Genomic DNA, 22,218 nt, shown 5'->3' with positions numbered 1-22,218 from the left:
GCTGGAAGAAAATAGGCTCATTCTTTTTAAAGACATACCCAGAAAATGCACACAACATCTTTTACTCATGTCCTGATGGCCAGGATGTAATCACATGGACAAACCTAGTCCCAAGGTAGGCTGGAATATAGCCATTAGCTAGGCATGTCCAGCCAAATCTGGGAGTCTATTATTAAAAGAAGAAAAGAGAGTTAAAGTGTGGGTATTTGTGAACAACAGTCAGTCTTCCCTACAGATAAATATACTTACATTTGAACAGAATATTTTTGCAAGAACAATAATTTCTGGGGTGGTGGAATGGAATCCCATAAACTAGATTATAGACTCGTTTACTTTTTTGGTAAACCATCTTACATGGTTCAGCATAATTACCATACATACATTACTATAGCAGCAGTAACAATTAATAAACTCATGTATATGATAAAAATACAGTTTTATTTTCCATAAGTAGTCATGAGTCCTTTCCCCATTGAGTAGTAGGGAAATGGATACATTTTTAATTTTTGAATTATAGTATCTGTATCAGTCAGCTCAGGCTTCCATAACAAAATACCACAGACTATTTTCTCACAGTTGTGAAGGCTGGAGGTCCCAGATCGGGCTTCTGGCATGGCCAGGTTCCAGCATGGACGGTGCTCTCGCAGCTCTCCCTGGCTTGCAGATGGTCACCTTCTCTCTGTGTCTGCCCAGGGCAGAGAGAGATAGAGAGAGAGAATGAATTCTAGTATCTGTTCTTATAAGGGCACTAATGCCATGATTAGGGGTCCCCCTTTGGGACGTCATGCAAATCCAATTACCTCCCAAAGATCCCATCTGCAAATACAAACACACTGAGGGTTAGGGCTTCAATATGAATTTTGGTGGGGGACAAAATTCAGTCTTTAGCAGTCTCCTTATCTGTCATATTTTAAATAGTCTGCTTCATGACTCAGTTTTTCTTATTTTGTTTTGTTTTTTATTTTATTTAAATGTCTACTCCTTCAATCTGTCCCTACCCCTAGTATTTTCCAGAATGCCATCAAGCTGTATGAATAGAGAGTTCTTGTGCTCTCATGGCACTGGGAAAGGTGTGAGTTCTGCACTTGTACTTTGGATGTGCACTGACCCTGACGTCTGATTGGTAAGAACACATCTCTGGACACTGTGCTGTCTGTTCCTAAGTCTACAGCCTAGGGAGAGGGAGGACACAGAGGGTAGAGTCAAGGAAAGGATCAGGAATGTGAAGCATACCCTGCCTCTGCCCATCCACACTGCTCTACCCATTTACTCTGTTAGGGTTGTCCCATGATGGAGCAGAATCGTCCTACAGAGTGGTAGACACTTAGCAGACCAGAGAAATGGAGCAAACCCATCTGTTCTGAACAACCACTCACCAGAATAAATGCAGCCATGCCCTCAGCTGATCGAACACTTCTCCCATCCAGGGTTTCAGCCTGGAGAGGGGAGGTTAGAATATGTGTCTCTCATAGCTCTCTTGCTTTCTCTTCTCACATTCTCCTGGGGATAGACTAGGCAGATTCAGACTTTCCTCTTTCTTCAAATTCTTCTGTCAGTATAGTAAGCTATGGAATAGCCATCATCATTAGGGAGAGTGTCATTTCAAAGCTGGAAAGAAACTCTATGGTTGAATTCCCTCAAGTCTGTGTATTGATATTAATAGGAACTAAGCAATTTGGAAAACTTTTTTTTCTTTTTCTTCAAAACCGAGATGTCAGAAACTATTCTAAGAATTTTTCTTGGCAGACAAAAGTTGTACCATTCTATTTTGTTTTTACTTTTGTTATTTAAAAATTGCAGAATTACACAATAGACAGAATAATAAAATGTGCGCCTCACCCAGGCTCAGAAATAATGAACATTTTGTGGCATTGTTTCATCTATAATTCACCTTTTCCTTCTGTACTATTTTAAAACAAATTCCAGATATATCACTTTTTTCCCTTTGCATTCCTTCCATAACTCAAAATTCGACAACTCCAAAAAATAGCAGTTAGTTACTTTAGTCTAGCTAGGAAGAAAATTTTAAGCATGGAAATGCACGAGAAAAAACTTTCCTGGCAAACTGGAAATTGTCAAATTATAAGACCCATGGTTTTCATTACTGTGTTTTACAGACATTTTGGTTTGATTTCAAATAGTGAGCACTATTTTATAATCACTTTCTCACTTTGATTTAACAACTTTTACTTAAAAGTCTTTGGTATTTAAAATATTTCAGTGACCTATTTATAAGTGACTCACAATTAAACAAATGTATTTGAAAATTTAACTTTTCCTTTTGAATGTTCTCATTTGAAAGTATAATGTTTATTATATTATGATATTAAGTAAAAGATTGGAAACTATATGTGGACTGCAAGTATAATTATGTTTTTTAAATAATAGATATATGTGGAGAGTATAATCCCGAAGTCAAAATAGTGGTATGATTATATTTCTTGAATTGAAGCAGAATTTTTCTCCCAATGAAAATATCCAAATATTCTATAATGTGTCTATAGCACTTTTACAGAGAAATACTATTTTTTAGATAGAAAAAAATGTAGATTCGAAAGACTTTCTTGATATAATTTCATAATCTCTTTGTTCTTTATCTCATCTGGTGTCTCACCAAATTACAAATTATTTTCAATGTTTACTCAGTTACACAATATATACCAAGAGCTCCAGGTGGCTTCTCACAACAAAGTTAAAACAATCTTGTTTCTACTAAACAAACTCCATGAAAAATTTCAAAAGATAAATGATGCAAATATATTTTGACAAGAAGACCAAATACTTTAGAATACTTACATCTCTTATTTGATCTCTGGAATGTGTGGAAAGGCTCTGTAACACTATTCAGATGGTAAGACAAGTCTACTGAGTATACAAAGGAAACAGAGTTAGGGAGCTTGAGTTCTAACCTTCTCTAAATGGCTCTGCAATTTGACCAGTTTTCTAACCTATCTGAGTCTCAGTCATCATTTGTAAAAACCAAAGATTATCAGCCTCTCACATCACAGTGCTGGTAGGCAGACAAAATTAGAGTATGGTAATATTATTTTAACATTATTGGTTGTGAATCACAATCCAAAGGCAACTAAAATGATAATTGTGGAAAGTGTCTGGTTAGCAGTAATATTAAATAGACCTAACCAAATCAAGTGCACAGTCTGGATGGAAATCAGAGTTTGAGAGAAAAACAAGTTTAGTGATGAAGTGATAAGAACATAAGTTGGAAAACTCTACCAAGTACTCAAAAATATGAAAATTTTCAGAAACAATATCATTAATTAACCCAAAAGGTATACATTAATTATCTATTAGTACATTATGATTGGCCAGATAATGCCTCCCCCTTTACTCAAACAATATCTTTAGTGGGGGTTTAAATTGGTATGCTTTGCCTTCTCTAGCAATTCAGGAGCATGTATGCAGCCTTTTGGTTCATGAATGCCAGTCCTGTTTACAAAGCTCTTTGGCTTGTTTTAGGTGCTCAGATCATGTCTGTGGAAGGGAATTAAACTAACTATACAGCTCTTTCCCTGCCACTTACCATATAGGCTTGTGCAAAGAAAGCTAGCCAGTCTGATAAAAGCCAAGAGCTGAGGAAAATTGTTGCTGCTTCTTGCAGACAATTGTTTAAATGGCTAATGCATTTTCAAGTAGTACATAAATTATAAGGCAAAAAATTTATAAGTAATGCAATTTACATAAAAGAAAAACACTATAAATTTTTTTCTCTGATTTCTAGGAACCAAAAATCTCCTGAGTATAGGCCATACATTTATGATATAAAAATACCTCATTTCCCTAATTCTTAGGTACCTTAGAAACAACTTAAAGGTGAAGATATTATACACCTAAAAAGTGTTTTCATTGCCCTTGTGCACCATTAAGCAACTTGAATTACTTTGTCAGACAACTAATATTTCAACCACCTCTGGCTTTCTTGATGTTTATCCAAATATTTGTTTTCTCACGTGATGTTCACTCCATGGCCATGGTATCTTTTAAACATTAGGTTCTTCTACCTTTGGACTTCAGGGCATTAATAGATGATATGCATTTCTACAGTGTTTATATGAAAGGAAAAATATTCCACTGTGGTTGGATACGTTATATCATTAATTACAAAATAGTTAGCATTTACTGAGCACTTACCATGTGCCAAGTACTGACTTTCACAGGTATTATTTCATTTAACCCTCACACCAAACAAGGGAATTGAGGCTTGAAGAAGTTAAGTAACTTACTGAAGACCATAGACCTAGTTAATAAGTAGGCCAGGATTCAAACCCAGATCTGACTTAAGCACCTAGCTCTTAGCGCTCACCCTACTATTAATACAAGAGCAGTTCATTAAATCTGGCAGCAAATGTAGTGTTTCAAGAATGCAATGTAAAATGAGAAAGACTTGGCTAACATTAACATTTCCAATTCTTCTATATATAGCCATTACTTTACCTGTGCCTAGAGCTATAACAAAAGGTGGAGTAGGAGGAAGGAGAGAGGAGGGGAAGGAGGAAGAGGAGGAGGAGAGGATGGGGAGGGGAAAGGGAGAGAACAAAATTGTATTTTTCTCCCCTAGAAAATAAAAGTTAAGTTCCAAAAATACAACATTTTGGATCATATTAATTGGTTCTTAAGCAACTGTCTCTCATGTGACAAAACCCACTCTTCTTTTCTCTATTTTATAAAACTGGGACTAGGACTCTAAAATTGCATTTCCCTTTGTCAGTTAATTCCTGTTAAAATCTGTCAAAAGTGGCTCCAGAAGGAGATTAGAAGACAGGAGGAGGAGTAATATATATGTGAAAGAAATAGCATGGATAAGAGCAGATGTTGATGGAATTGGAAACAAAATGACACAGGAAAGTTCATTAAATACAAAAATATGGTTCCTTACAAATATTAATAAAATTTTCTAATGTCTGGCACAATTGATCAAGAAAAAAGAGAGAAAGCATAAAAAACTTGAAATGAAGTAAGAAAACATAGCCAGAGTTACAATAGGGAAGAAAAAATAAATTAAGGGAAGTTTCTGCCTCCAGGGATGATAGATTAGGTGATTTAGCTTTTCTAAATCAGCAAAAACTCTTTTAACACCCAACAGAAAATGGACTAGAAATAAGGGGTATATGTGAGATTACCAGAACATGTGATAGAAAACTTCAAACATAAAAGAATAGCGTAAAGAATCTTGGAGGAAGCTAGAACTCAGACATCTGAAATGAGAGCACCACTATGATTGCTCATGTTTTTGAGATGGCATAATACGGTTAGTTCTAGGAACATATAAAGAAGGTAGAAACTGGAACCAGTTGCTACTGTCAGGGTAAAAGGCCATTGCTATAGCAAAGCTGGACTGAACAGCCAGCTAACAAGAAGAAACAAAAATTAAAAAATAACAAAAACATATTATTCATAGTGATAGTGAAAGCATGTGACATTTGCATAAAATAGTATATAATATTTCTGATGGCAATGTGGTGATATGTATAAAGAACCATAAAAAGGTTCATACCACTTAATAAGGATATCCATATTTAGAAGTTTATCCAAAGACAGGATTCAGAAATGTGTCCAAAAATTTATGTTCATGACAGAATTAAATTAAACTATGTGCATGAACATGTCCTGCACAGTCTTCCTTTCTGCCATAGTTCCCTGAGTACTTGCATTAGTAAACCATGCCTACTTCGAATGTCTTTAGCCCAGCTTCTGATGAAGCAGTTCCAAAAGCACTAAAATTTCCCCCCAAAAAATCAGTCAAATAAAATAAGATCACAATGCTCATTCCAAATACAAGATGATAAAAATATTTCCAGAGATTTGTCCAGCAATTTGTAAAATACAAATTGCTGATACTATTTTAAACAACCTAATAGAACATAACTAAGAATTAATATGATTAAATTGGAAAATAAGCAAGAAAATAAAACTCATGGACACATAATTGGGTCTAGGTCTTTGTAGGGTTAAATAAGAGTTAAATAGATATGGAAAAAAGAAGCTAATTAAACTTGATCAAGCAGTCTTCCCAAGTCATCTCCTCCAGGAAGCCTTCCCAACCTATCATCTAGGATGTCACCCTGTCTGTGAGCTCCCATTTCTCCTGTGCTTTCCCCCTAATTCATCATGCTTACAGAACTCTATAAGGTAATGGTTTATCTCTCATCCCCTTGATGGTGTGACCCTTGAGATTGAACACTGTGTGTTTATTTGTGTTCCTAATATCTGTCCAAAGGATCTGATATATGATCAAATGAACTGGGACAGAAAAAGTAGGGAGAGAGTACATTCCTTCATGAAAACAGGACCAAGTTGTAGGTTTGACAACAAAGTGCAGGGATTAATTCATATTTATTTTAATTTAAAATATATATGAATTGCTAGGCTTCCCAGTTTATGAAAAAGTTAGGCCTATGCTGATTTTCTTCTAATTGCTTTTCCAGATCCACATTAGATCTATCTTCTTTTTCACCCTTGTTCCTCTAGTACTTGCTTTAGTAAACCATGACTACACAGTTGCCTTCTCCACCCTGATCTGTGTCATTGGAGGCTGACCTTTGTGATCTGTATCAACTGAATTGCTTGCCATCTAGATTCCAGGGAGCTCTGTCAATAGGAAGCCCTTTGTTGGACTGGGGTTGGCAAGAGAATGAAGTGAACATTAATTTCCTAGGCTCCCCCTCTGCCTGCTAGTGACCATGGATTGGCTGTGTCTTTGTGTAGAAAGTTTCAGCTCTGGTCAGGCAGTCCTCTCCCTACAGCCACCCTTCTTGGGTTGTAGTATCTGCTCCCTTTCCTTGATTCTTGAGGCCTAAGAGAAGTACTGTCTCCCATTTTGCTAGCCCTGGAATCTTTCATTTTTGTAAGCAGTCCTCTTCTCAAACTACTTAGAGGTGCCTTTTGATTCTTGCCGGCACCCTATTAGTTCACAAGTTCACAATTCTGCCCAAGATCTTGAAAAAGGGACACATTTTATGGTTGATATTAGGGTGCTCTAATGGAGTGTTCTAAACCCACAGGTGTAATAATACCAAAAGGATATTTTGAGGCATTTTTAATTAGCACAGGAGTGCTAAGAGATTTTCTCTTAATGGGAATTAATGCATTTGGGAATTACTAATATAAACTATAGTTAGAAATAGTAGAAAACAGCCTATCAGTTATAATCCAGGAAAAACATTAGTATTGTATACCATTATAGCAATGACACAATTTAACCTTGAAATTTTAAAGAATAATAAAATAGTAAGAGTCACAATACATTGTTTCTCCATTATGTTATTCATTTTTATATCCTTTACTCTCAGTGCTTAAGACAGCACACTGTATATAGAAACTGAAAAGGTATTTATTGAATACGAATCAGGGAGATCACTGAAAACAGAACAGAAAATGCCATTTTACACTTGCATAAAGGAGAATATTCCATACTGGAAACATTAAATGGCATTCTGGTTATTATCTAGCAATAAGAACATAACAAACCTGAAAATGGACCTAGAAAACACTAAGTACTCATGAATAAATAAGTGAAAATGATTGGCATGTAAATAGACTAAAATAATTGGACTCCTATGATAACTATAGATACCATTTGTTAGCTACCTACACTCTGTTAAATTCATTACATATGTTAGCTTCAATCCTCACATTCCTGCCCAGTGGAAGTAGTCAAGGAAGGCTTCTAGGATGAGGTCATATATGTGTCAACTCAGAAAGAAGGAACAGGAATCATCCATGAACATGAAAAGACAAAGAGAGTTCTAGGTAGAATACTATCATCCATAAAATCACAGAGACAAGAGAGTGGGATGTATTTCAGGAACTTCAGACATTTCAGTAATGAAGAAAGGGTGGAGACTGGAAATGAAGTGGGATTTTTATCCTGAAGGCCATGGGAGCCATCATTTCTACACATAAGTGTCATTATCTAATACTTATTTTAGGCATGTGTATGAAGCAGCAGTGAAAAGAGATTCTTGCAAAGATTAAAATAAATAATAAAGGTAACTAGTCATTGTACTGTAAAGCACTCTACAGACACTAGTTCTTATTTATCTTAGGTTGTTGCTTTATGACTTTTTGCCCGCCTGCCCTATTGTACCAATCTACTTTCTCAAGTCACCTATGGCTCTGTTCTTGGTTCTGTTCAGTCTGTCAGACAGGCTCCCAGTGGCATTCAGACAGCTTTTGAAGTGGTGTATAGTCAATGTACTGCTCTACAGCATTCAATGGGACAAGAGTGCCACCTTGTGTTGTTTCAATGACTGTATATAATCCCCGTTATGCTTTTTTTCACTTGAAATATGTAAATGAGGTCATTGAAGCTTCCTCCCAGAAGTAATTTTGAAAATAAATTGTTAAAAATACTTTCCCAAATATGGCAGAAGGGGAACACAGGACCTTTACAATATAGCAGTAGTACTAATTCCTGAGTTTAGTAGATTGCTCACTACTTGTTGGAAAATGCTTAGCCTGTGTCCTTTGAATTCTTGCTATTATTATTTTTAACATATTTATGGATTAAAAAAATATTTACAGCTAAACATACAATTGAAATTATGATCTAGGAGCTGAAATAAGTTAAGCAGAAACCTATCCTGCTCTCTTTACTAGAGGCCCATACTCAATAATAAGTTTTGAGAAAAGATTCCAAGAAGCTTCTTGAAAGTACATTCCTTGATGTCTGCAAGAAAGGCTGTAAGCATTTGCAGACAGACCAACTATTTAAACTATTTTAAAAGAATTATTGGAGAAAGAAATTTCCTTAAATTCCTCAAGAAGGACAATGAATAGATTCTTTCTGCCTCTTCCTCCTCACCATTCTCCACAGGCAGCTTTACTTTACTTTTCTCCTCTTCTGGCTTCATTTCTTTCTCATAGTTGTTGAAAAATAAGTTCCCAATACCTAGGAATTTAATTGCTATTCTCTTTATCAAATTATAAGCCAATATATTGCCACTGTACACACATGATGAACATGTAGTGCAAACGGACATTCTGTCCAAGAAACTAAAACCTCTTTACTGAGCACTTTCCATACATTAACTCATTTAACCGTCACAAAAAATCCAATAATGTGAGTATTATTGTTCCCATATTGTGATGGGAAACTGAAGCTCAGAGAGGATTCTACAAATTCACACATCGAGGAAGTGGTAATCATTTCAATTCCAGGTCACAGTGACTCTAAATATCTGTGCCCATAACCATTATGCTTTATTGCCTCTAACAATAAAACATCAAATCATAAGATATTTTAGCAACAACTGTCTCTTAAGTACAACCCAAAAATAAACAAATTATGTGTAAATGTAAAAAACAATATGAATTTGGAAATAAGATGATCATTCAAAACTTAAAAAAAAGCTACAGTAATCACAACAATACGGTAGCAACATATGGACAGACATATAAATTAATGTCATAATATTGAGAGTCCAGAAATAAACTTGTACCTCTGTGATCAACAATTTAGGTAAGGGTGCCAAGACCACTCAGTGGGGGAAGAATAGTCTTATAAACAAATGATGCTAGGACAAATGAATAGCCACATGCAAAACAATAAAGTTGAACCTCACACCATATACAATATTAACTCAACAAGAGGGGGAAAAGAGATAGCAGAGTAGGAAGTCTAGGTGGAAACCTCCTCCCACACACACCAAGGGAGCAACTACAGAAAATTCAACTAACCCTGAAAACAACCTGAAGACTGCAGAACAGGCCACCTATATCTGGTGAAGAAGAGAAGACCACACAGAGAGATATAAAGTGGCAGAGCCATGATCAATCAGAACCCCAGCCCTTCCCCCATCCCATCCCACAAGTAGAAGGGAAAGGAAGATAGTGGGGAGGAGATAAATACTCAGAAACTCTGCAAACAGGGCCCTGGAGATCTGCTCTGGGAACACAAGTTCACATCCCAATGGGCTTTGGTGATTAATGGGGCTGGACACCAGTGAGAGTTAGAGCACTCTGGGAGGCTGAGACTCCAGCCACTTGTGGAGGACAGCCATGCTCCACTGGTTCTGCTGAGATCCAAAATAGAGATGGCAGTTTGAAAGATTTACCAGCAGTGGGAAAGATTTGCCAGAGGGGTGAGGGTTGGATGGAGCGCTCTCTACAGGAAAAAGGGCAGGTGGATGATGCTTCCCCAGCCCTCCCTCAGCCCAACTGGTCAGGCACTTGGGGGAGCACCAAATGTTCCATCCCTCTGGTTGGCAGCTCAGCCTCAAGTTTCCCTTCATTCTCATCCACCCACCCGGCCCACTTAGCCCAGCTGAGACTTTGTTGTCTGGCAGGCAGAGGGAGACTTTGCTGCTGGCAGGCAAAGAGAGGCTTTCCCAGCTTTCTTAGTCCTATCTCAGCCTAACTGGGATGCACTTGTTTGAGCTAGCTCTGAGCACTCCTTTCTCCCGGCAGGCAGCTCAACTGGGCAGCACTGCTCTCCTGCATGCTCCACCACTGCACTCCAGAGTGACAGGCAGGCAGAGGATGGAACAGCCCACAACAATTCCAGCAGAAGCACCACTATTCAGCTGACATTGACAGTGGACTGAGATAGGCTACTGCCAGCAGACAGACAGAAAGGTGGCCCTACACATAGTTCACCAAAAGCAACTGGGGCTCCACCACAAAGGAGAACCAGGAACTTGAGAGAAAAGAGTCTTGAGTTTCTACACACCACAGGATGACTTCTTCATAAAGCCATTACTCTCTAGACTAGGAAACAGCAGATTCATCTGATACAAATAAAGAAACACAGAAACCCAGACAAAGTGGGGAGGCAGAGGAATTCTCTGGTCGTAGAAGCACAGAGGGCCCCTAACAAAAGGAATCTCAGGAAGAAAACACCAAGACATATAATTAAAATGACAAATATTAAGGATAAGGAAGAGGGTATTGAAAGCAGCCAGAGAGAAAAAAAATTACTCATAAGGGAAACCCCATCAGGCAATCAGCACACTTCTCAGCAGACACTTTACAGGATGGAAGGGAATGGCATAAAATATTTAATGCATTGAAACAGAAGGACCTTCAACCAAGAATCCTCTACCCAGCAAGATTACCATTCACATTTGAAGTTGAGATTTAAAAGTTTCCCAGATAAACTAAGGCTGAAGGAATTCAACACCACTAAATTTGGAACTTTATGTTCCAAACAAAATACAGGATAAGACACTAAGAGTGCTAAATGAAACAGAGATCACCCATCTTCTCAATAAAGATTTCAAAGTATCAGTCATAAATATGTTCACTGATCTGCAGAAAAGTATTGATGCTCTTAGGGAGGACTTCAACAAAGAGATAGAAGAGTTGAAAAAGAGCCACTTAGAACTGAAGAATACAGAAACTGAAATGAAATATACAATGGAGGGAATGAATAATAGACTGCTACAAGTAGAAAAGATGATCAGTGAGATGGAACTCAGAAAACAGGGTAATAATAAGGCTGAGGAACAGAGAGAAAAAAGAGTCTCTAGAAATGAGGGGATGCTAAGAAGACTGTTTGACAACTCCAAGTGAAACAATATTCACACAACAGGGGCACCAGAAGGAGAAGAGAGAGACCAAGGGGTAGGAAGTCTCTTTGAAGAAATAATTGCTGAAAACGTCCCAATCTGGGGAAGGATAGAGACTCCCAGGTCGTAGAAGCACAGAGGGCCCCTAACAAAAGGAATCTCAGGAAGAAAACACCAAGACATATAATTAAAATGACAAATATTAAGGATAAGGAAGAGGGTATTGAAAGCAGCCAGAGAGAAAAAAAATTACTCATAAGGGAAACCCCATCAGGCAATCAGCACACTTCTCAGCAGACACTTTACAGGATGGAAGGGAATGGCATAAAATATTTAATGCATTGAAACAGAAGGACCTTCAACCAAGAATCCTCTACCCAGCAAGATTACCATTCACATTTGAAGTTGAGATTTAAAAGTTTCCCAGATAAACTAAGGCTGAAGGAATTCAACACCACTAAACCAGCATTATAGGATATGTTAAAGGGACTATGGATGGAAATGTTCTCAAGCCTAAATAGTTTTCATCAGTGAAAATAAACCCACAGTAAATAGATTACCAAGCAAGTATGAAATTAAAACAAAACAAAAGTAGTAAAACCAACTATACACAAAATCAGTTAAAAGATACACAAAAAATGCAGATTATGACAACTAATACATAAAGTGTGGAGGAGGGAGAAGAATTTTTAAAAAGTACTTTTGGATTGTGTTTGAAATAGAGGGATCATCAACTTAATATGGACTTAATGCATTTAGGGAACTATCCATGAACATTATGGTAACCATAAACCTAAAGCCTATAATAGATACACAGAAAGTTTAAGAAAGAAATCTAATCACAACACTAAATAAAACCATTAAATAACAAGAGAAGAGTGTAAGAGAGGAAAAAAGGAACAGAGAGGAACTACAAAAGCAACCAGAAAACAATTAATAAAATGGCAATAAGTATACATCTGTCATTAATCACCTTAAATGTAAATGGACTGAATGCACCAATTAAAAGACATAGGGTGGCAGAATGGATAAAGAAACAAGACCCACCTATATACTGCCTACAAGAGACTCATTTCAGACCTAAAGACATACATAGACTGAAAGCAAAAGCATGGAAAAAGATATTTCATGCAAATAATAGGGAGAAAAAAATAGCAGTAGCAGTACTTATATCAGACAAAACAGACTTCAAAACAGAGAAAATAAGAGACAAAGAAGTATATTGCATAATTATAAAGGGATCAGTCCAACAAGAGGATATAACAATTATAAACATCTATGCACCCAACATAGGAGCACCTAAATATGTAAAACATATACTAACGGAACTAAATGGGGAAATAGAGGGTAACTCATTCATATTAGGGGACTTTAACACACCACTTACACAAGGACACATCAACCAGAAAGAAAACAAATAAGGAAACAGAGGCACTGAACAACACATCAGATCAGATGGATTTAACAAACAAAGGAAAGGTATATAGAACAGTACCTTTACAGATATAAGAACCAAAAGCAGCAGGATACACATTTTTCTCAAATGTACATGAAATGTTCTCCAGAACAGATCACATACTAGGCCACAAAAAGATATTCAATAAATTCAAAAAGACTGAAATTGTATGAAGCAACTTCTCAGACTAAAATGGTATGAAATTGGAGGCTAAACATGCTTCTAAATAATCAATGAATCAATGAACAAATCAAAACAGTAATCAAGCCATATATGGAGATAAATGAAAACAAAAATACAACAGTCAAAAACTTGTGGGCTCACACAAAGGAGTTCTAAGAGGGAAGCACACAACAATACAGGCCTACCTTAAGAAACAAGAACAATGAGAGCAGCATGAGAGGTGAGACAGAGGCCTCCTCCTAAAACCACATATAATACAAAAATATAATTAATACAACTAATTCTGAAAAAGCAACAGAAAAGAAGGCTGCGCCATACTGCACACACCTGGAGTAAAGAACAGACCTCACAAATAGGCTAACGTACCAAAGCTGTGATCTGGAGGGACCCAAGCCCTTTCCCCACCCCAGCTCACTGGTGGGAGGAAGAGAAACGGGGAAATAGACTGTAACTCATTCCTATTAGGGGACTTTAACACACCATTTACACAATGGACACATCAACCAGAAAGAAAACAAATAAGGAAACAGAGGCACTGAACAGATCAGATTAGATGGATTTAACAAACAAAGGAAAGGTATATAGAGCAGTATCTTTATAGATATAAGAACCAAAAGGAACAGAAATGGAGCAGGGAGGGAGTGGAGGCAAAGGACTGCTGAACATCTGCTCTGGGAGCACAAATCTACATGGCATGATGCTCTGGTGATTAGTGGGGTTGGAAAGGAAAGACAGGCAGAATACCTGGAGAGACTGAGATTCCAGCTGCTTGTCAAAAACAGGGATCCATATCCAGCTGCTCTGGGACAAAAGAAAGGCAGGCAGTCTGAGAGACTTCCTAACAGCAAGAGGGCTGCTAAAGGAGCAGAATTGAACAAAGCTTACTTCTCAGGAGAAAGGACAGGTAGGCAAAATTGTCCAGGTGCACTCTGCCCAGCAGGTTGGGAACTTTCAGGAGCTTCAGGTGCTCCATCCCCCTGGTTGACTATACAGCTTTAAGGCTCCCACATGCACCATGCTGCATCTTCCTCCTGGCCAGCCCGCCCCTGGCTCACAAACCAGCAGCCCCTGTCCTGGTGTCAGGCAAACCAGAGGGAAGCCCTGCCTGCAGCAACTATAATTGCAAATCATAGAGGCTTACACCAGTGTGTTTGGCCAACTGGTTCTGGCACTGGAGACAGGTATAGCAGCCGGGAAGCAGGAAACAGCTCTTTCCTCCCTCCAGACACCGACACCACTCTCCTGTGACCCCCAACAATGCTCCAGGGGCTAAGCATCTCCACCAAGTAGAGCTTCTGGGCACTAGAGGGCATCACATACAAATATGAAATGTCAAAGGAACCTGGTTCAAAGAAAAATCATACAAACACCAGAAAAAGAGTCAAATGAAACCAATCTCATAATCTTCCTGAAAGAGATTGCAAAATAAAAATCATAAACATGCTCATGGAGGTACAGAAAAATGTTCAAGAACTCAGGAACAAATTCCAGTTGGAGATCCAACCATTAAGGAATACAATGGAGGGTTTTAAAAGCCGATTAGATATGGTGGAGGTGACGATAGATGAAATACAAATTAGAGGAGAGAAATACAAAGAAGCTGAGGCACAGAGAGAAAAAAAGGATCTCTAAGAACGAAAGAATATTGAGAGAATGGTGTGACCAATCCAAACAGAATAATATTCATATTATAGAGGTACCAGAAGAAGAAGAGAGATAAAAAGGGATAGAAAGTGTCATTAAGGAGGTAATTGCTGAAAACTTCCCCAATTGGGGAAGTAGATAGTCTCTCAGGCCATGGAAGTGCACAGATCTCCCTACACAAGGGACCCAAGGAAGACAACACCAAGACATATAGTAATTAAAATGGCAAAGATCAAGAACAAGGACAAACTATTAAAAGCAGCCAGAGAGAGAAATAAGATCACATACCCATCAGGCTATCATCAGACTTCTCAGCAGAAACCTTTCAGGCCAGAAGTGAGTGGCATGATATATTTAAAGGAATGAAGCAGAAGGGCCTGGAACCAACACTCTATCTGGCAAGGTTATCATTTAAATTTGAAGGAGGGATTAAACAATTCCCAGATAAGCAAAAGCTGAGAGAATTTACTTCCCACAAACTGTCTCTACAGTGTATTTTGGAGGGACTGCTATAGATGGAAATGTTCCTAAGGCTAAAAAGCTATCACCAGAGGTAATAAAACCACAGTAAAGAAAGTAGAACAGCTAATTACTAAGCAAATGCAAAATTAAATCAACTAACCCCGAAGTCAGTCAAGGGACAGACAAAGAGTACAGAATATGATACCTGATATATAAAGAATGGAGGAGGAAGAAAAAGGAGTAGAAAATAAAAAGAACCTTTAGTTGTGTTTGTAATAGCAAACTAAGTGAGTTAAGTTAGACTAGTTAGGGAATTACCCTTGAGCCTTTGGTAACCACGAATCTATAGCCTGCAATGGCAATAAGTATATACCTATCGATAATCACCCTAAATGCAAATGGTCTGAATGCATAAATCAAAAGACATAGAGTCACTGAATGGATAAAAAAAAACAAGACCCATCTTTATGCTGCCTACAAGAGACTCACTTCAAACCCACACAGACTATAAGTGAAGGGATGAAAAAAGATATATCATGCAACTAATAGAGAGAAAAAAGCAGGAAGAGTTAATGAGCAAACAAAGGAAAGGTATATAGAGTAGTACCTTTGAAGATACAAGTTCATTGGATAATTCATTGCCATAGACATTTAGAGCATAATTTTAGGTTCCTTTTGCTATAGGAGCAAAGAGTCCACATTCTTGTCCCACAGATCAAGTATTGGTCAGCTTGGAGACTTTTCAGCTTCTTTAATCAACTTTAAAATAACAGCAACAATACAGAGTTAAGAAATCATATTATTTCAGAAGTCCTGCTCTTGAATTAATATTTGGAAACCATGAATGATAAGGAATATTGCCCTTTTTGCTAGATATATAATACTTTAATAATGAAAAATTGCTTTTGAAAAACATTCATTTTTACTTGAAAGAGTTGTTCAAGGATTCAAGGCAGAAATTGCAAGGAATTCTCTGAGTAAATATATATAGGTCAATTTCTTTAATGTAAATTCTATACTTATGCTATTTTTTAAGTTGCTTTATAATTTATTTCTGTATGTATGAAGGGAAGAGAAGGATCATGGAAGGAAGAGAAGGGAAGAGGGCTTGGAGAGATGAGAAGATTGAGGGGTGATAGCTAGGAGATGCATATATATGTTAATGAGTTTTATGCTAAAGTTTAATTGGAATTTATTACTTCTTAAATTTTAAATATGAACTGATATTCAATTATTGATGAATTTATATACTAATCATCTTTTACTAGATTACACTGCAATAATAAAAATCCCAGTCTCTCGGGAACTTACAACAAAAATGATGTTATGTCTCTTGCAAGTTGGGAGTTAGCTGTGTGCCCCACATTTTTCTCTTCATGATTCAGGTAAAGCAGCAGTCTCTATGTAGAACTCTGTCATTGTGTGACAGGGGAAAAAAGAGCAGAACCTAGGATGGCTTAGAGTTTCTGATTGGAAATGGCACAACTGCTGCTTACATCCAATGTGTGTTGCCTGGCAATGTCTGATATCACTGAGCTGGGAAGTACAATCTTCCTACATAGAAGGGCACTGCTGGTCACATGGCTAAGCCTGATATCACAGGATGGGGAATTATCAATCTTTCATAGGAGGAAGCAGCAAATACATAATAATAATAACCTACTATTACTGCAAATCATAGAATCTGAAGGGAACTTTATATATCATATCTTTTATCTCATTCAATCTTGTCTGTGGATGAGAAGTCAGAGGCCTAGAAGGGGAAAATGATTTACTTAGAATTATAAGTTAACTTAGATTCAAATCTCTGATAAATAGTCCCTCCCTCTTCCCATGGTAGAATTCACATTTTTATTTCATGAGCTATCTATAAGTGAAAAAGAAATAGTTGAGTAATCCAACCTAACTATAAATCGGCACAAAAGAAAAATAGATGCTGAGAATAACTATTTTCAACCGGCAAATTCAAATGTATGCTATCACTAATGAATATCATTTATATTTAAGAGGGTATTTAAATAGAAGAAGAGAAATTATTTCTATTTATTTTTGGAAACACTATAAATCAGGTCTTGATTTGTTGTTTTTGGCAGATTTAAGAAAATTATGTTGAAAATGTCAATAATACCAATTAACTTAAAAGTGTAACATGTCATACCACATTGTGAGTAGCACAAAAAAAACTGGAGAAATATTCTTTCAGTATTTGAAAATTGTTACCTGATTCAGTAAAGTCACACATATGACTGACGAACAAGTAAAGTTCTTTGTTGTTTTTCCATCTTACTTGTTAAGGTAAATGAACATATCAACTGATATCATGTTGTAACCACACCTGTATATCAGTTGCAACCAAAGGCCAACTATGGATATAAGAGATTGGTAAAAATCATTGAAAGAATTCTGTGAGAATCAACTGGTCTGTGAAGTTCATAATAAAAAGCATTACATATTCTATTATTTTTTTGTAAATTGTGTACTACACATCCTTTCTGTCAATAAACTTTATAATAAACTTATGTACATATGCATGCATACTTTTTTTCAGAGAGCTGATTGTTAAACATTCACCAGCTAGCACTAGGAATACAGAAAGTTTATGATATTCATTACTGCTTTTATGTCATATATTTAAATATCTACACAGTGTAAGGGTCTATCTATAATTGCTATGTGAAATACAAAAATTAGTCCCCTCAAGGAGCTAAAAACCTAACAGAGGAAATTATTGATATAAATAAAATTATAAGACAAAGCAATATGAATAGCCATAAAGAGTAGGAAATGTAGCAATGAGCAATGTTACAGTGCGCTTGTGTCAGAAACTTCAAATTTAGAATTAGGAATGATCTTTACACCCATTTCAAGACATCAGAAAAGTTTTACTACAAACTAATAATCAGAATTAGTGCTTATCACAGTATTCTGGGCATAGTAAATGATCAACATATGTCTCTTGAATTGTACTAAAAGTAATGTGTCATAAAAAGTAAAGTAAAATAAAATAATATCTGTAATGGAAGAGACAGACAGGCAAGTATTGGGTTTAAGAGGCCCACTGATGACTAGGCAGAAAAGTAGATAGAGGCATGGAGAGGAGATGATATTCTAATAGGCACACCTGTGCTAAGACAGATGGTAGGATCAATTAGTTCATGGGGATATAAGTATTTGGCATCCTACGAAATTCTAAGTACTGGGCTCTCATTTGAACAGTCTCCTCTGAAACAGGATTGAGGAGAAATAAAGAAAGGTAAATCAATTTATCTGGCTCCCATTTTGAACTACCCTGAAAAACAAACTTCAGGCTTCTTTACAAGGCTTTTGGTTTTATATGCTTCATGAGATTTCAGGTGTCTCCTTGACTCTCCCTTTAAGATGGTCTCACCCCTTGCAGGTACTTTTAAAAACCAAAAATAGAAAATAGGATTTAAATATAGGTGGATGGTAAAAATTCAAAGAAAAAGACTGCAAGAAGAAAAACTTAACAGGATACAACTCTGAGCCTTCACATCTTTTACCACACAAAAAAATTTTGAACTAATATATTTTGTGACATAACTACAATTATAATTTAGATTTCATGAAGGTTTTTTTACTTTTTATCATTTTTAAGCTGAGAAGACTCCCTGGGAATTTAACTGAGGTATCAAAGTTAGTAGATTGATTTCATTTCCTTGATTTCTACATCAGAATGATGTTTCCATTGTTCTGTCTTATAATGTGGTACATGGAAATAAGAAGCCATAATACCTAAAGTGTACTGTATTTAAAAGATTAATTTACAAAAAACAACACAATTTATTATCTTATTAAAATGAATCACAAAAATGGCCTTGACAGTTTAAAAAACAAAACAGTGAAGTACTATATACTAAATCGTGTAGGACGTACCCAGAGTACATTTAGAGGGAAATTTAAGCTTTAACTGCATTTATGGAGAATGAAGGAGGGGGATTTAAATTTGTTATGTAAGTATTCAAATTAGAGAAAGGAGACAAAGCCTAAGAGAGTAGCTCCAGGAAGGAAATAATAAAGCTACACCCAAAAACTGAAGAAATGGCAAAGAAACAATTTAAAAAAGATGGAAAGCTTGACAGCTGGTTATTTGAAAAGGCTAATAAAATACATTCTTAGCAATCAAGAGAAAAAAGATAAAATAAGGAAGTCATAAAAATAAACAATGTTAAGAATGAATAAAGAAGAAATCCTTAAAATGATAAAATAATTGTATAGGTTTTGCCAATACTCATGTTTTTATACAACTTATACTTCAATAGATAGTGCATTGATATGGTTCTGAACTCAAAATACTGCAGGTGCATATAGTAACAATTCTGTCTCCCACCATGCCCTCCAACTACCCAGTATCCCTCCCAAAGGCATCTTAAAGTTTGTTGTTTACTCTTCAGTGCTTCCAAAGACATTTTATTCATTTACAAATTAATACAAATTTGAGTTATCTTATATGAGTTCTCCCTTTTCTCATACATGAAATAAATTTAACTGGTAAGTTTAAAAGATTCTCCTGACAAAATTTACAGATATATTTCACAAACCTTCAAGAAACAGATCATCCCTGTCTTACACGAGTTATTTTAGGTAATGGAAAATGAGGAAGAGTCATGCAGGGACATCAATGTGGATTGGCTCATTCAATATCTATTCCGCCTCCTTTAGAGCAGGCTGAAGCAATGTAAAACACTGCATTTCTCAGGATCTCTCTTGCTCAGATTCCAGAGGTGATTTCGGCTACATGCAACTTAAACTTATACAAAAATTTAATTTGGAAGTGAACCAAATGGGAAGGTGGCAGGGCATGGGGCATCTGCTAAGCTGCAGTGCATTGTGACAAACTCAGTGTGGTTCCTGAGCCAGCAGCTGAATAGCAGCGTTCTGACTGTAGATGGCTTCCTGGCTAGCAGAATTGATGTGATTCTGGAGCTGGCAACAGAGAAGCTTCTGTGTCCTGACTGGCAGGTAACTTCTTTATTCGTGGTTTCCTCATCATGGCAGAGATAGTAGCTTCTTAATTTTTCAAATTCATGATTGCAGCACTGGCAGTATCTACTTTGAAACCCAGTTCTGCAAATATGGATTTGGGTCTAGTTCTGGAAATTCGGATGAAAGTCTCTTTTTCAGCCCTAGCAATGTATCTCTAAGTAAGCCATTTAACAGCCTACAAGATAAATCCCTTCTTATGTAACAGGAAATCTGTTGTCTTAAAATGAACCCTGGCTAATATACTACCCAACTTACCTTAAAACTAAAAATGGATAAGGACCATATAAGAATGGAAAGTTGTATGTGAATGTTATTTATAAATTTAGATGCAAAATCTGAAATAAAAAATTAACAAATCAAATCCAGCACTGAAGAGGCAGAGATAAAAGTGACCAAATAGGGTTTATTCCAGGAACTCCAAAATGACTCAGCTTCAGAAAGCCAATTGATGTAATTCACCACATTAATAGATTAAATGAATGACTTTTGATTATTTTAATTGTTGAAAAAATATGCATTAGAAAAAGTCAATCTACATTCATAATTTTAAAAAAAATAACAAGAATAGAAGAAAATGTGCTTAACTAAAGGCCATTTTAAAATAATCCTTCCACATCATACTTAATGACCAAAAACTAGAAATATTATCTTTAGAATCATAATACACAGATGCCAACTAAAACTCCTGCTTTTCAATAACATACAGAAGCTCTCAGAAAATGAAATCAGGAAATAAATGAGTAGGAATTACAAAAACTGTAAAGAAAGGATTTCACCTATATTCTTCTTTGTAGCAACAATCCTATTACCCTTCATAAATAGAACCAATCACCTCCATAAACACCTAAACTTCCCTTTTCTCTTGTTTGTCTAGTGGCATGAATTGCCCAAAGGGCCATTTGGATGTGTCCATTTTCAATTTAATTAAGCTTTACTTTTGTCCCCTGATGGAATAATTTATTTTAGATATTAAGAACTCTAAGTCAGTAAAAACTAGTGTTTTGAGAACAGGTTGGATGCAAAAAAAATTATAAGTAGGATATTGGTCATAATTTTGTGAACCACTCCTTAAAGTTATCGCTTCCCAAACCCATGCATTCTGGCTGGAAGGAAATCTCACCACATACTGATTGCTGGTTCCCAGCATATAATGCATCATACAAGACAAAATCCTAACCTCTCAAGATAGTGCATTCTTACTTAGCACTGTCTGAATTACCCTCAGTAGTACATTCTGACAATCTATAAGGCAGGTGGTAAGGAGTAAATTGTAAAATAAATAAATTCCTTGAATTTATTCCTTAAGTAAAAATATAATTTCTCATGTTCAGGTCCATTAGAAGAGGTCTATCCATTTTTTTTTTTATTTCTCAAATTTTCTTGTCACGAAGATTCCAATCTTCTTCCTCTCAGTTCCATTAGCCAGTGATCATAAATGAGTGTAGATTTGTGACTTGGACTACACCTTCTATTAAAACTGGAAAATTACCTAAATACTCAAAATTCCACCCATTAGAAGGAATTCCTTCTTATGGTCCTTAAGGACCAACCTGAGTCAGGTAGGAAGGCAGTAGTAGTTCACTTCCATTTGGCACCAGCAAATCATATAGACTAATCTGTTAGCCAGAGTCACATACTTAGGTAATAAGGAATTCCCTGTTATAAGGAAGCCCTAAATGAGTTTGAGGGATAATTGACAGTGTGGCAGAAGTAGCATAGTCAGAATGTGAGTCATCTGAATGTGCACCTTACTTGTGCCTCTAGCTATTCTCAGGCATGGTTGCATATAAACAACTTTCATTTGATGATGTAATACTGTTGGACATGATCAATATTTTGGTTATTTTGATGTCATGGTCAAGAATTTATTGTCTACCATTATGATAATAATGCCAATTTGCCTATTAACTGTTTCTAATTAGAAATAGAAAAAAACCACTAAAT

The 22,218-nt window shown here is 36.4% G+C and overlaps 1 long non-coding RNA gene across 1 annotated transcript in view; it reads right to left on the bottom strand.

Moving 5' to 3' along the window:
- Positions 1 to 22,218, bottom strand: part of LOC118933358 (uncharacterized) — a 61,034-nt gene that overhangs the window by 11,416 nt on the left and 27,400 nt on the right. Inside the window, exon 2 of the long non-coding RNA XR_005033085.2 lies at positions 575 to 685. This is a non-coding gene — a long non-coding RNA (uncharacterized LOC118933358). The remainder of the gene's footprint in view (positions 1 to 574; positions 686 to 22,218) is intronic.

Source organism: Manis pentadactyla, chromosome 5 (assembly GCF_030020395.1).
Source record: "Manis pentadactyla isolate mManPen7 chromosome 5, mManPen7.hap1, whole genome shotgun sequence".
Taxonomy (NCBI): domain Eukaryota; kingdom Metazoa; phylum Chordata; class Mammalia; order Pholidota; family Manidae; genus Manis; species Manis pentadactyla.
Note: the sequence above shows the minus strand (reverse complement) of the source record. Positions and strands in the feature narration are given on the sequence as shown.